This window comes from Mytilus edulis, chromosome 2, assembly GCF_963676685.1.
Source record: "Mytilus edulis chromosome 2, xbMytEdul2.2, whole genome shotgun sequence".
NCBI lineage: Eukaryota > Metazoa > Mollusca > Bivalvia > Mytilida > Mytilidae > Mytilus > Mytilus edulis.
Window position 1 is genome coordinate 95,297,711 of NC_092345.1, and position 11,857 is coordinate 95,309,567.

Below are 11,857 nucleotides of genomic sequence, written 5' to 3' on the forward strand. Positions count from 1 at the left end.
TACATAACTGACTGTGGGCCGAATTTCACATATAAATTAAGACGCTGCAGTGACCAGAAGGAAGTTAAAGCTATGGTCAATGCGAGCAATCTTAGACAATATGTTGATCCCACTGATTTCCGTGACCCGCCACAAGCTCCAGAACGTCCAGTTCCAGATAATCCACCCAATGCACAAAATAACCCACTTGCAGATAATGATCAAGATGATCAAATTGCAGACGATGAGAGTACAGATTCAGATACTAACAGTGATAATGGAGATGAACCAAACAATGTCATAGATGATACGTTTCATGAGGTTGAGACACTACTAAATACAAGGAAAACAAGAGGAATACAGTATTTTCTTGTGAAATGGAAAGATGGTTCCAAACCGACATGGGAACCAAAACAGAATATTGGAGAGGGATTGATACATGAATACTTTACGAGGAAAACAAAAAAAGGAAGGAGGAGAAAACAGAAAAAATATTTTACAAGGCCATAGGTGAAAACAAATTACTGTACAAAATTTCACTGGAATAACACAGATAAAGCTTTGATGGCGAATAACTCACTTACATTCAAATAATCTGGATTGAACTCCAGTTTCGAATCTGCGCAGTGGACCTTTCTTTAATTATTTGACCCTTTGATTAACATTTTTTTTCTAATTTCAGAAATTTGATAGGCAAATTATGATGTGAAGTCAAACCTAACAGAATGCATATGTGTTTTGTTGTCAGTAGTGCTAGAGTACGGCCGTGCTCATTCGACTAATCATCTTCTTTTTTTTATTTTAGCAATTTAGTGTCCTGAGAAACTAGAATCCATTCCAATATTATAGTTATGTATGATGAAGTTAAGTGTTCAGTGAAATGTTACCGAGAGCCAAAGTGGAGGAGTTTAGAGTGTATTAATGTTTAGTTTATTTCTTTTTGTAGGATTTAGAACACAGTTATATTAAACATATTTTTAGATTACATTATGTCATAGAGATTGCAGATCGTGAGATTGCAGATCATGCGCTTACAAGGAGTGAGCATATAAGAAATCATTCATTTTCATGTTTTATATTTGAATTTTATATTGTTATATTGTCTATTAATATGAAAATGTATTGGTACTTTGACTTTTCTGTTGCACTAAAGCACCTGGTTTACTTGATTTTTCATTATTGGAAAACTGCATCAGTACTATTTTTAAAACACACATATTTTAGTGTGAAGTGTTAATCTTCCTCCTCATATGCAAATTGATACCGTAATATTAATTAAATGCATATTTGCAAACAAGCAATACCTCAGTGCCTCCCCGTTACAAGTGTATTAACATACATACTTTGAAATTTTGGAAGTGTCTTATTGAATATCTGCAATTATGACCATACATATATGTATTTTTAATTTTTTAACTTAAGTATTTTATGGGCATTAGATCACAAAACTACATTCACATGATTGTGATATATAAACATTGACTCTATATGAACTTTTACATTATGTTTATCATACTTTTATTCTTTTTACATGTATATATATATAATTATTATTTTTATTTTATCAGTTCAGATGATGTTTCAAATTCAAGCTTTGGGACAAAGCTTAGTGAGGTTGAGGAAGAGTTGTTATAGAAAAATTATGAATTGCCAAAGACAAAATTTTAATATAACAGACCAAAACTTAAGTGAAAATTATTCAATTTTTACAATTTGAGTTAAAGTATTTTGAAGTTTAAATTTTATTTTATTTTCTAAAATTTCTCCTTACATAAGTTACATTATTTTTGGAATGCTAATTTTTGATAAAGAAGAATGACATACAACTTTAATATTTAGATTACGTAATTAAGACGGATAACAAAGAGACATGTAAGTGCTAAATTATTTACTTTGGATTATGTACCTTACATGTAAATTAAGGCTTTTGTTAAACAACCTTTTCCTATGACTCATGTGTGAAATTGTTTATAGCACCTGTCACCCATGACTGGATTATTGACCAACCAGTGAAATTAGGTTGTGGTCAAGGGAGCTTTACAAGGTAATTTTTGATTGGTGAAAACAGGAGAAAGTTAAGAAATCAGTGATCATGTGACCACGCCCGCATGGAAACAATTTATGTTTTCAACGGTCACTTTGATTACTGATTTCAAGAAATAAACATTTATATTTACTAGAACTTTCTCTTGTTTTACACCAGGTAAGTTGAATTATATTTTTTGTATTTTTGTTTATTTAAATTAAAGAGTTTTAAATTACTTTATATTTTTGGGTAAAGCTAACTAAAGTTAAAATTCATTTTCTGATATTCACTTAAATTAATTGTATATATTTTGTATAGATTTTATTTGTTTCCATTGAGATTAATTATTTTTTGTGTTGGTTACGCTTAGGACGCGATGCTTTATTTATGTAAACAATTGAGAAACGTTTCAAGAATTTATTTAATTCAAATCTATTCTATGTTTAGAAACATTTAGTTAATTTTATAATAGTTATTTTTAAAAGTTTATTTAAAGTCCGGAAATATTTCATATTGTATCCGTATTAACTTTTAAGTATTAAAATGTCCAGGGGAGATAATTTGTAATTTTTATTTGCCGGGAGAAATGTCTTTTGTTGAAAAAGCAATGATTATTGAGTTAAATCGAAAGCTAAATAACAAAGACATGGAACCTTATTTTCTACTTTATTATTCTGTAAGTTGTGTTATTATATTTTGTATATAGATTGTATATTAAGTTCATAAAATAGGTTATAGTAAGCGACACTTGTCCGCAGGATTTCAGTTTGTTTACAAAATTGTTTTAAACATTTTGAACTGACTTTTGAACTTATATTTAAATTAAATTTAGTTAATTTGATTGTATTACACACATACACGGAACTCGTGACAGGAGTACATGTTTGTTGCTAAGCAACATGGGTATATTCTTTATTTTAATATTTTGCAAAAAGGGTAAATACTGTTTAAGAATTATGCAAAGTTATTTTACATTCCAATTTATTCAGAAATAAATTGTATTTGGTATTAGATTTTATGCGATTAAATATTAAGATAGTATGGCAATGATTTTATTAATTTTAAAAGTTTATTGTTTCCATAACAACAAATTATTATGCAAAACATTTGAAATTAAGTATTCTTTTAGTCGAAATGATTCGGTTTATTTAGCATATTGTATTATGCATTAACCCGTACCTAAAGTTTTGTAAAGCTGTTTCACTTGATAAAATATAGTTTGGGCAAGTTTTATTTAATTAGTTAAAATTTGCATAGAGTTATGTCCCTTAATTTAGTTCATTTGTGAAATTCTAAATTTATTATCAAGTGAGACTTGCTATTTTATTGTGTAAAATCTGTAGCACTTTGATTACTGATTTCAAGAAATAAACATTTATATTTACTAGAACTTTCTCTTGTTTTACACCAGGTGCTAAAAGTCATCAGACACAGCACAGAAAGTCGGTACAACATATGTAACATGTTCAATACTTTCCAATTGTGAGGCTTAAATAGTAATCATAGTGTAAATTATTCATTTGACTTTTTATTTATTTCAGAAGCGGAAATATCATGTCAATATCATATAAAGGTTATATTGATCCAGAATGATGTGACTTGGTATGAATTTGAAAAATACTAATAATACAACTATATTATTTTTTATATAGATTAGACCGTTGGTTTTCCCGTTTGAATGGTTTTACATTAGTAATTTTAGGGCCCTTTATAGCTTGTTGTGCGGTGTGAGCCAAGGCTTCGTGTTGAAGGCCGTACATTGACCTATACTAGTTTACTGTTATAAATTATTATTTGGATGGAGAGTTGTCTCATTGGCACTCACAACACATCTTCCTATATCTATGCCATTCTTGTGTTTTAATATGCTCAGTAATATGAAAGAAAATTATCTCAACAAATTCTGCAGGCAGTGTGACAAGAATATGTGTCAAAAACAATAAAAATGTAACTCTTGTTTCGTGTATCTTTGCAGTCGATACTAATTGAACAAATCTGGAAAAAATACATTTAACACGCTTAATGATATAATGTCAATAGTTTCTGACAGCCAAAAGCGGGATTATGTATTTTCAAAAATTCTGTCAAAAATTCTGTCAAATTTTCTAAAAAAAATACAACAATTTAGGTTTTAGCAATCTCATTACTTCTTGTCACGAGAATTTCAATATTTTATAAATATGATTGTATCTTTTTAAGCATACAACCTTAAAATAACTTAATTAAAACTCTAGAACGAAAAGTTTGATTAGAAAAATAGTTTTGTTTTCCTTTCAAAACTTTAAATCTTTGATAAAGATTTTAATCTTATAAACATGTAGGTTCTCTATCTTAGTTAACTTGTTTCTATGCAAGATATATCAAGAAAATCTAATTGATACATGTATATTGTAATAGTAACATAACAATGACACTTATTTGATGCAACTCTCGTGGTAACTTATTCTTTATTAGTTTATTGTGTTTTAAAGAAAAAAAATATATATCAAGTAACTTTGTTTTTGCTCTTATCAATATAACGGTTTTCTATAGCTGTTCTTCTTATCAATCTTATTGATCCATTACATAGTAACGTACAGTAGCAAATATTTTAAATGTACGTCCAGGACAAGAAAAAACTATATAAAATACAACAGATGAAAACAAATTTTTTTTTTCAAGCGCACATGGATAAACATAATCAAAATTTTTTTTTTTTATTATTTTCAAATAAATATGCACATTCATGATGGCTCTACAATCTGCAGTTTTAAAACACCTGTATCTTGGCATTGCACAAGGTCATGTTTTTCTCTGACAGTTGGTGACGTCTTTATACTAAATCTATTGGATTTATGATGTGTACTGATTGATATTTTAGTCTGAGATTTTTTTTAGAATATATTATTTGCTTTTAACTAGCTGCCTTACAGTAACTGCGGGTACTCTCAGATCTGTACTTGGTGTGTTTGTTGTGGGATGTATTCTGCAACTTTCTGCTTTGTATCAACATAATGAGTTAATAGATATAGGAAGATGTGGTGTGAGTGCCAATGAGACAACTCTCCATCCAATAACAAATTTATGAAAGTAAACCATTATAGGTTAATGTACGGCCTTCAACACGAAGCCTTGGCTCACACCGAACAAAAAGCTTGTTGCAAAAAGACAATGCAAATTATTCATCATTTTTATTGAAATTTAAATGTTTGAATCCAACTTTGTTTCAGTAGCACAACTTATATTCAATCAATTATCTTTTTAACTAGGATATTTTGTATTGGATTCACGGTAAAGTGAATATCAGTTATTCAATCGAGTCCTTCCAAGTTTCCAACTCTCTCAGACAAATTTGCCCTTTTAAGTTTTTATGTATTCTAATGTATAGTACGAATGAGATCAAATACAAAATTGCAGCGAACTTTCGACAGTTAACATGAGTAATGCATATAACAAGATAACAGGAAACGCCAAAAATAAAGTACAACGCAAAATGAGAATAATTATTCATGAATAGCGTGCGTCCGTCGTGAATGTTTGGACTTACCTTCATCGAGAACGCTCAACCCCAAACAATAGAAAGTCAAGGATGGATGATAATAGAAAATTGCGAGGAGCTGTGTGACGAAAAGGACCTAAAAGTAAATGAACAAAAGACCAATCTAATATCATATAAACTACTTTAAACCAGATCGCCATTAGACGAACATGATTACACCAAACCTTCAAGAGAATTATTTCACGAATGTAACATTGTGCCAATCACACAAAGAATACTTTATCACAAAGCATTACTAATGTATAAGGCAAAACATGGCTTAGCTCCAGAATATATGTCCAGTCTTATTGTATCAGCTTCTGCAAACCAAAAATATAATACGAGATTTTCATCCTCAGATAATTTTATTATTCCAAAACCAAATACAGAGTTGTATAAGTCTAGTTTCTCGTACAATGGACCACAAGTGTGGAATGCTCTTCCTAATTCAATAAAAAAATCAAATACAATATCCGAATTTAAACATAAATACAAATCTATGTACTTTTAACATTACCATCATATTTTTACTGTAATGCCATATCATAAATGTTTATTGTATTTTAAATTGTACATAATCTTTATTTACCATTATTATTGATGCATTGTTTATTTGTTATGTAATTATTATTGTATTAAGAGAGCCTTATTGAAAATTGGTGTAATCCAAATGAGTTACTCTCTCTAAATAAAGATATTATTATTATTATTATTATTCACATTTTATGTACATTGTACAGTTTATTTTGGCGTGGCTCGGTTTCTTTATACCACAAGAATGTATTATTGTGCTATCATGGTCATGTTTTGTATAAATGTCTTTCATATTTGCTTATATGCTTTGTCTATAGAGTATAAAATTGAGTGTGGAAATGGGGAACATGACAAAGAGACAACAACCCCACCAAAGAGCAGACAACAATCAAAGGCCACCATGCAATGGGTCTTCAACGCAGCGAGAAAATCCCGCACCCGGAAATGGTCCTGATCAGCTTTCCCCTAAATAAAATTGTGTACAATTACAGTTCAATGAAAATTGACGTCTCACTAGACTCCAAACATGTAAATGAACTAAAATTAATAAACATACATGACTAACAAAGGCCAGAGGCTCCTGACTTCGGACAGGCACAAAAATGCGGCGGGGTTCAAAATGTTTTTTGATATCTCAACCCTCCCCCTATTACTCTAGCCAATGTAGAATAAAGAAACACATAGAAATACGTACAGTTAAACTCTGTTTAAAAGAAGTCCGAGCCTAGATTCTATTTTGTTTTCTTTGTTGACATAGTTGTTTATTTTTATATAGCGATTAAGATTATAACACAATGTTAACTGCTGTACCTCAATTTTTAACATTTGAATCTATTATTTCTGTTTGATTTGTTCACACATTGTTGTCAATATGATGGAATTTTATACGACTGTTATACAAGTGAGTGGCTAAGGTAGCTATTAAACTAGATTTAATCCAACATTCGACATTATGCAGCAACCATTTGATTTTCTGGGGGAGGGCGGGGGGCTATGTTTTTTTTTCTGGACAAACCTTTTTTTTCGCCTTCGGCGAAAGACAATCTATTTTTTTGGCGACAAAAACAAATTATTTTTTCTCTCCAAAAACTGGAAACAAACTTTTTTTCCAATGTGTGCACCAAGTCAGGAATTTGACAGTTGCATTTTCTATTTGTTTGATTTTTTAGTTCTTTTAAATATTTTTTTCGAAGAGGATCGCAAACCGCCAGAGGCTACGATATAGTCTCCTCGACATAGACATTTAACAAAGATTGCGTTTTGTTTACAAAAAATGTCAACACAAAATTAACACAAGATTTACCGGACTAGACACATTTGTTTGATGTGTCTGAGCATTGAAATTTTCCTTGGAGCCCGGTATTCTTTGCTATTTAACTTTTTGATATGAATATTCCTAAGAACATAACATTATGGTTAACGCAAAAGAATGGATTTTAATTTCTTAGAAAAATGTGTTTCTGGATAAAGCATGGTGCATTGTGTACTCGTATACATTAAAACCCATTATGATTCCAATAACTATCTCGCATGCATGCTATAGGAAATCTTCCCGTATAACGAAGGATAACCATTACATAAAAATTACATGTGCTTTGTATGACAGTCAATGTTGTATGTTGTTTATATTGTAGTGAGCATTTAAAAACGCCCTTTGAAATTATAAAAGTCGTAATTGCATCATTGTTTTCTTGAGAAAAAAAATGCCCAGCATAAACTTTGTTATTGATATAAAAGGAGACTTGTATTGTCATCAAAATTTTACAGTTCCCACATAACAATTATTAGTTCGAAATGGAAGAACTATTCGGGTATATTATTTCCACTGGAATAGATATAACAGTAGTTGTTCCTTACGGTAAAAAAGTGTTTACACACTGAACTCTCAGAGAGCCGTGGTATAGTGGTTAGTGCATCGGACTACTAACACACAGGTTCCTTGGTTCGATTCCCGTTCGGGATGAAAATTTCAGGTACTGAATTTTCGGCTCTCCCTTGACACCATTTGCGAGTATGGTCTTGAGGAAACGATGATAGTCCGTCGGAAGGGGGCGATAAATGGCTGACCCGTGTTAAGAGAGAGTCATATTTTTTGCACGTTAAAGACACCCTTGTAGATTTCGAAAAAGAGCAGGCTAATGCCGCTACAAGGCAGCACTCACACCCGCAAAGTGGAAATGGATTAATATAAGTTGCAAAACTTGTTTCCCAATCCACTATTAAACTGAACACTTTAAAATTACAGAAGAAAATTCATTGAAAAAAGGATCAAAGTAGCTAAAAATTTGTATTTTGACGTCAAAATGTTTAACTTTACCTGCCTTTGACCACCATAATATTCAGAGGAAGATCTTAAAAGAACCAATTGCATATTAAATGTTTTATCTAAGAATTGAAGGAATATGTCTAGTGGATGGAATAATTTATAAACTGAACTCCTATATATAGTGGATTGAATCATTGTACACAGCAAACTGAAACAGAAGAAAACTTAGCTTATTCTATTAAAGCAAATACCAGTATATGAACACAATACTAGGATCATTTTATTTTGCATAACTTGGTTATTTACATGACACCGTATCTTCAAGAAAGTGCGACGACGGATTTACAAATAAGTCTTTTAAAAATTAAAAATTATCCGAGTGGTAATTTATAGGATATTTTCCCAAAAGAAACAGAACTTTTGGCAAACAATTGTGTCCAGGGGAACTTCTGTTATAGAGTACAAATATGCGTTCTCACTATTCACCTCTTCTGATGTTGGTGCATTTATCATAATAGAAGGATCTATGCATGGCGATTTTGTTTGCTTTATTCAACAGTTGTGCAGCGAATATTTCTACAATATCCTAAACAAATTCTGCAAAGATATTTCTTCTGTCTTATTACTATTAGTTTATTGTGTTTTCATGGACATAATAACAAAAATGATACTTTCATGGTTGGGACATCACATTGCTTGTATTTTGGCATTCAAATCTACTGGACAGTACAACAAACCATATTAACCATCAAAAACTGGGAAAATACATATATAAAAACTGCATAAAACAGCACATGTTTCAGATAGCCTGGCTTGGTACAGGCACACAATGTTGTGTCGTTTAAACGTGCTCGCACACCATACAGCTGCCTAGATAAATAAATTAAAACTAAATCACACGACCAGCACCTTACGGCTTCCACGAGAATAACCACTATTTTAAAAAGAAATATTAAGAATAAAATCCCAGCAAATAATTTGGAAGTCAGAGTCAAAATGTGCTTGTTGCCGTGCTTCTTCGGGAAACTATCTAATGTAGCTACAGTTGGAGGTTGGATAATGGTGCGCAAGAAAAATAAATTATCAGAAAAACAATCCAAACAGGTTTCATGAAATCTGATCACTAAATTCAAATGAAATCTGCAGGGTTTTTTTTGGACGCGGCGAAGTATTTATTTTTTTAATATTCAGTTTATTGGTAGAAAGAACATTTTAACCGAGTTCATAAAATTGTTCATAATTTTATTGCTGATGAACAACACCAAAACAGATGAATCGGATTTTCATACTGATATTTGTTTTACTTTCCAAGAATGTACTAAGCTATATAAGATTTAGTACAAAGAGATATTTCTGATATTTCTGGTTTTACTCGAATGTGCTATAATGTAATTGCAAAATGATGACGAAGTCGTTTTATTATCTCTTTGAGCCCTTGCTAAGCTCATTAATAATTTGTATAAGTAATCTAAGTAATCTTTAGGTTTCCCGTAACATGTGCTATAACTATCAACTTGAAGTTATGCATTATAATAAATAATTCATACAGATGCACTTTTTTCCCTCTTAAATTTGCACATGACACCTTGTTCACTTTGCTCTGTCTAGTCGAAGTAGCAAACACAATTCGTTGACCTTCATTCCAACAAGGTACCAAAGAGTATTAAAATGCTTCAAGTTACGACTTTTTAAAAGTTTGAAAGAGATTTTCAACTTAAAAAAAAAATTGATGATACCAACAGAGACATATAATACTTATATGTCTCTGATATCAAGCAGCCAGCCGGAGACATATGTCTCTGAAGTAGCTTAGCTACATGTTTACTAAGTGCCTACTAATACGCTTCCGTAGACTAATTCCATACACAAATCTTTATTGTTTTTATGGTGTGACTGGTTAACCAAGGATTTCTATAGAAAGATAGACAAATCCTTAGGTTAACGAACATGTAATAGGAAATCTACAATTTGCAAGTCCCGTCAGGCTAGTCTTCTTCCTCTTCCGAATACGGGAGTAGACTCCTATGTAGTAGTGTAAAACTTCAAGGAACTTGTGTGCTATATGTTCATATATTAATTTAGAATTATTATGACAAGGAAAAATAGTTAACACTGTTAACATATGTATATTATGTACAGTGGTTTGGTAGTTTAATAAGTTGTTGTGGGTCCTTCAAATGTTAGAGTGGATATGCCACTTTTAAAGGATTCCAGGGTGTCAGACATTACTTTTGCTTCAGGTAGTGATTTCCAGTCATAAATAGTGCGAGGATAAAACGAAAACTTGTAGAAATCTTTATTTGTTGCTATTTGTCTGAATTTATGTTTCTCCCTAGTAGCTATATATATATATATATATAGTCTATCAGATATTTTTAAATATTGTCCTGTAAAACCTCAACTAACCCCCAATTTATTTTATATAGCATAGTTATTCTAGCTTTTCTTCTTATTTATAAACTTTCCCCTTCATTCTAAGGATTTTATTAAGTTGGAAACTGCTCCAGATGATCTGTCTTTATAATCATTAAAGACAAATATGGCTGCCTTATGCTGTACCTGCTCAACCTGAGTGATGTGTTGCTTTTTGTAATGATCCCAGACAGGGAAAGAGTATTCGACGACTGGACGGACAAGTGATGTCTTACGTGTGCAGTTTTTCAAGAGGTCTTTCAAGTTCCTACAAAGAAAACCTAAGGTTTTATTTGCCTTACAGGTAAGAGGCCCCTCATGGGGGGGGGGGGGGGGGGGGGTCCTAGTAATCACATAATCACCATTTTTTTGCCAATATAATCACATAATCATTAAATATTTGCTTATCTTTAGTAATCAAATAATCATAAACTAAAAATACAGTCCTAGGTAATCATAATCATTAAAAAAAACGGCCAAGTAATCACATAATCAAAAACCCCATGAGGGCCCTCAGGTAATATTGTTTGTGACTGTGTGTTCCCCAATCAAGATCATGGCTTATAGTTACACCTAAATATTTTACTGTCTTTTACTGCATCTAAAACATGATTGTGCAATATATAATCAAAAGCGAAGGTTTACTTTTTTTAGAAATATGTATTACACATCACTTTTCAGGATTAAAATTAATTTGCCAGTCCTCTTGCCATTGTACTATAAACTAGATAAATCTTTTTGAAATAATTGTGCATCAGAACTGTTATTTACACTTCTATACAATAAAAACAGTCATCTGCAAAAAGTTTTGCATTGCAAGTTACATTTTCTGGTAAGTCCTTAAAAAGCAAAAATAATGTTGGGCCTAATAGGCCTACTGTTCCGGCCTGAGATCACTGATTGAAACTCTTATATATCAGAAAATAAACTAAACTCCTTACATGTTGAACATAAACTACAGACTTAAAATACAACGTGTTCAAACTGTAAATAAAAATACACTGTATATAACCAGAAACATATAATCTCGGATATATAACGACTTTATTCCTTTAAAAATAAAGTATGGCCGAAATGGCATTGAACAAATTGCAAAATGAAAGTTAGGAACCGGAAATAGTTC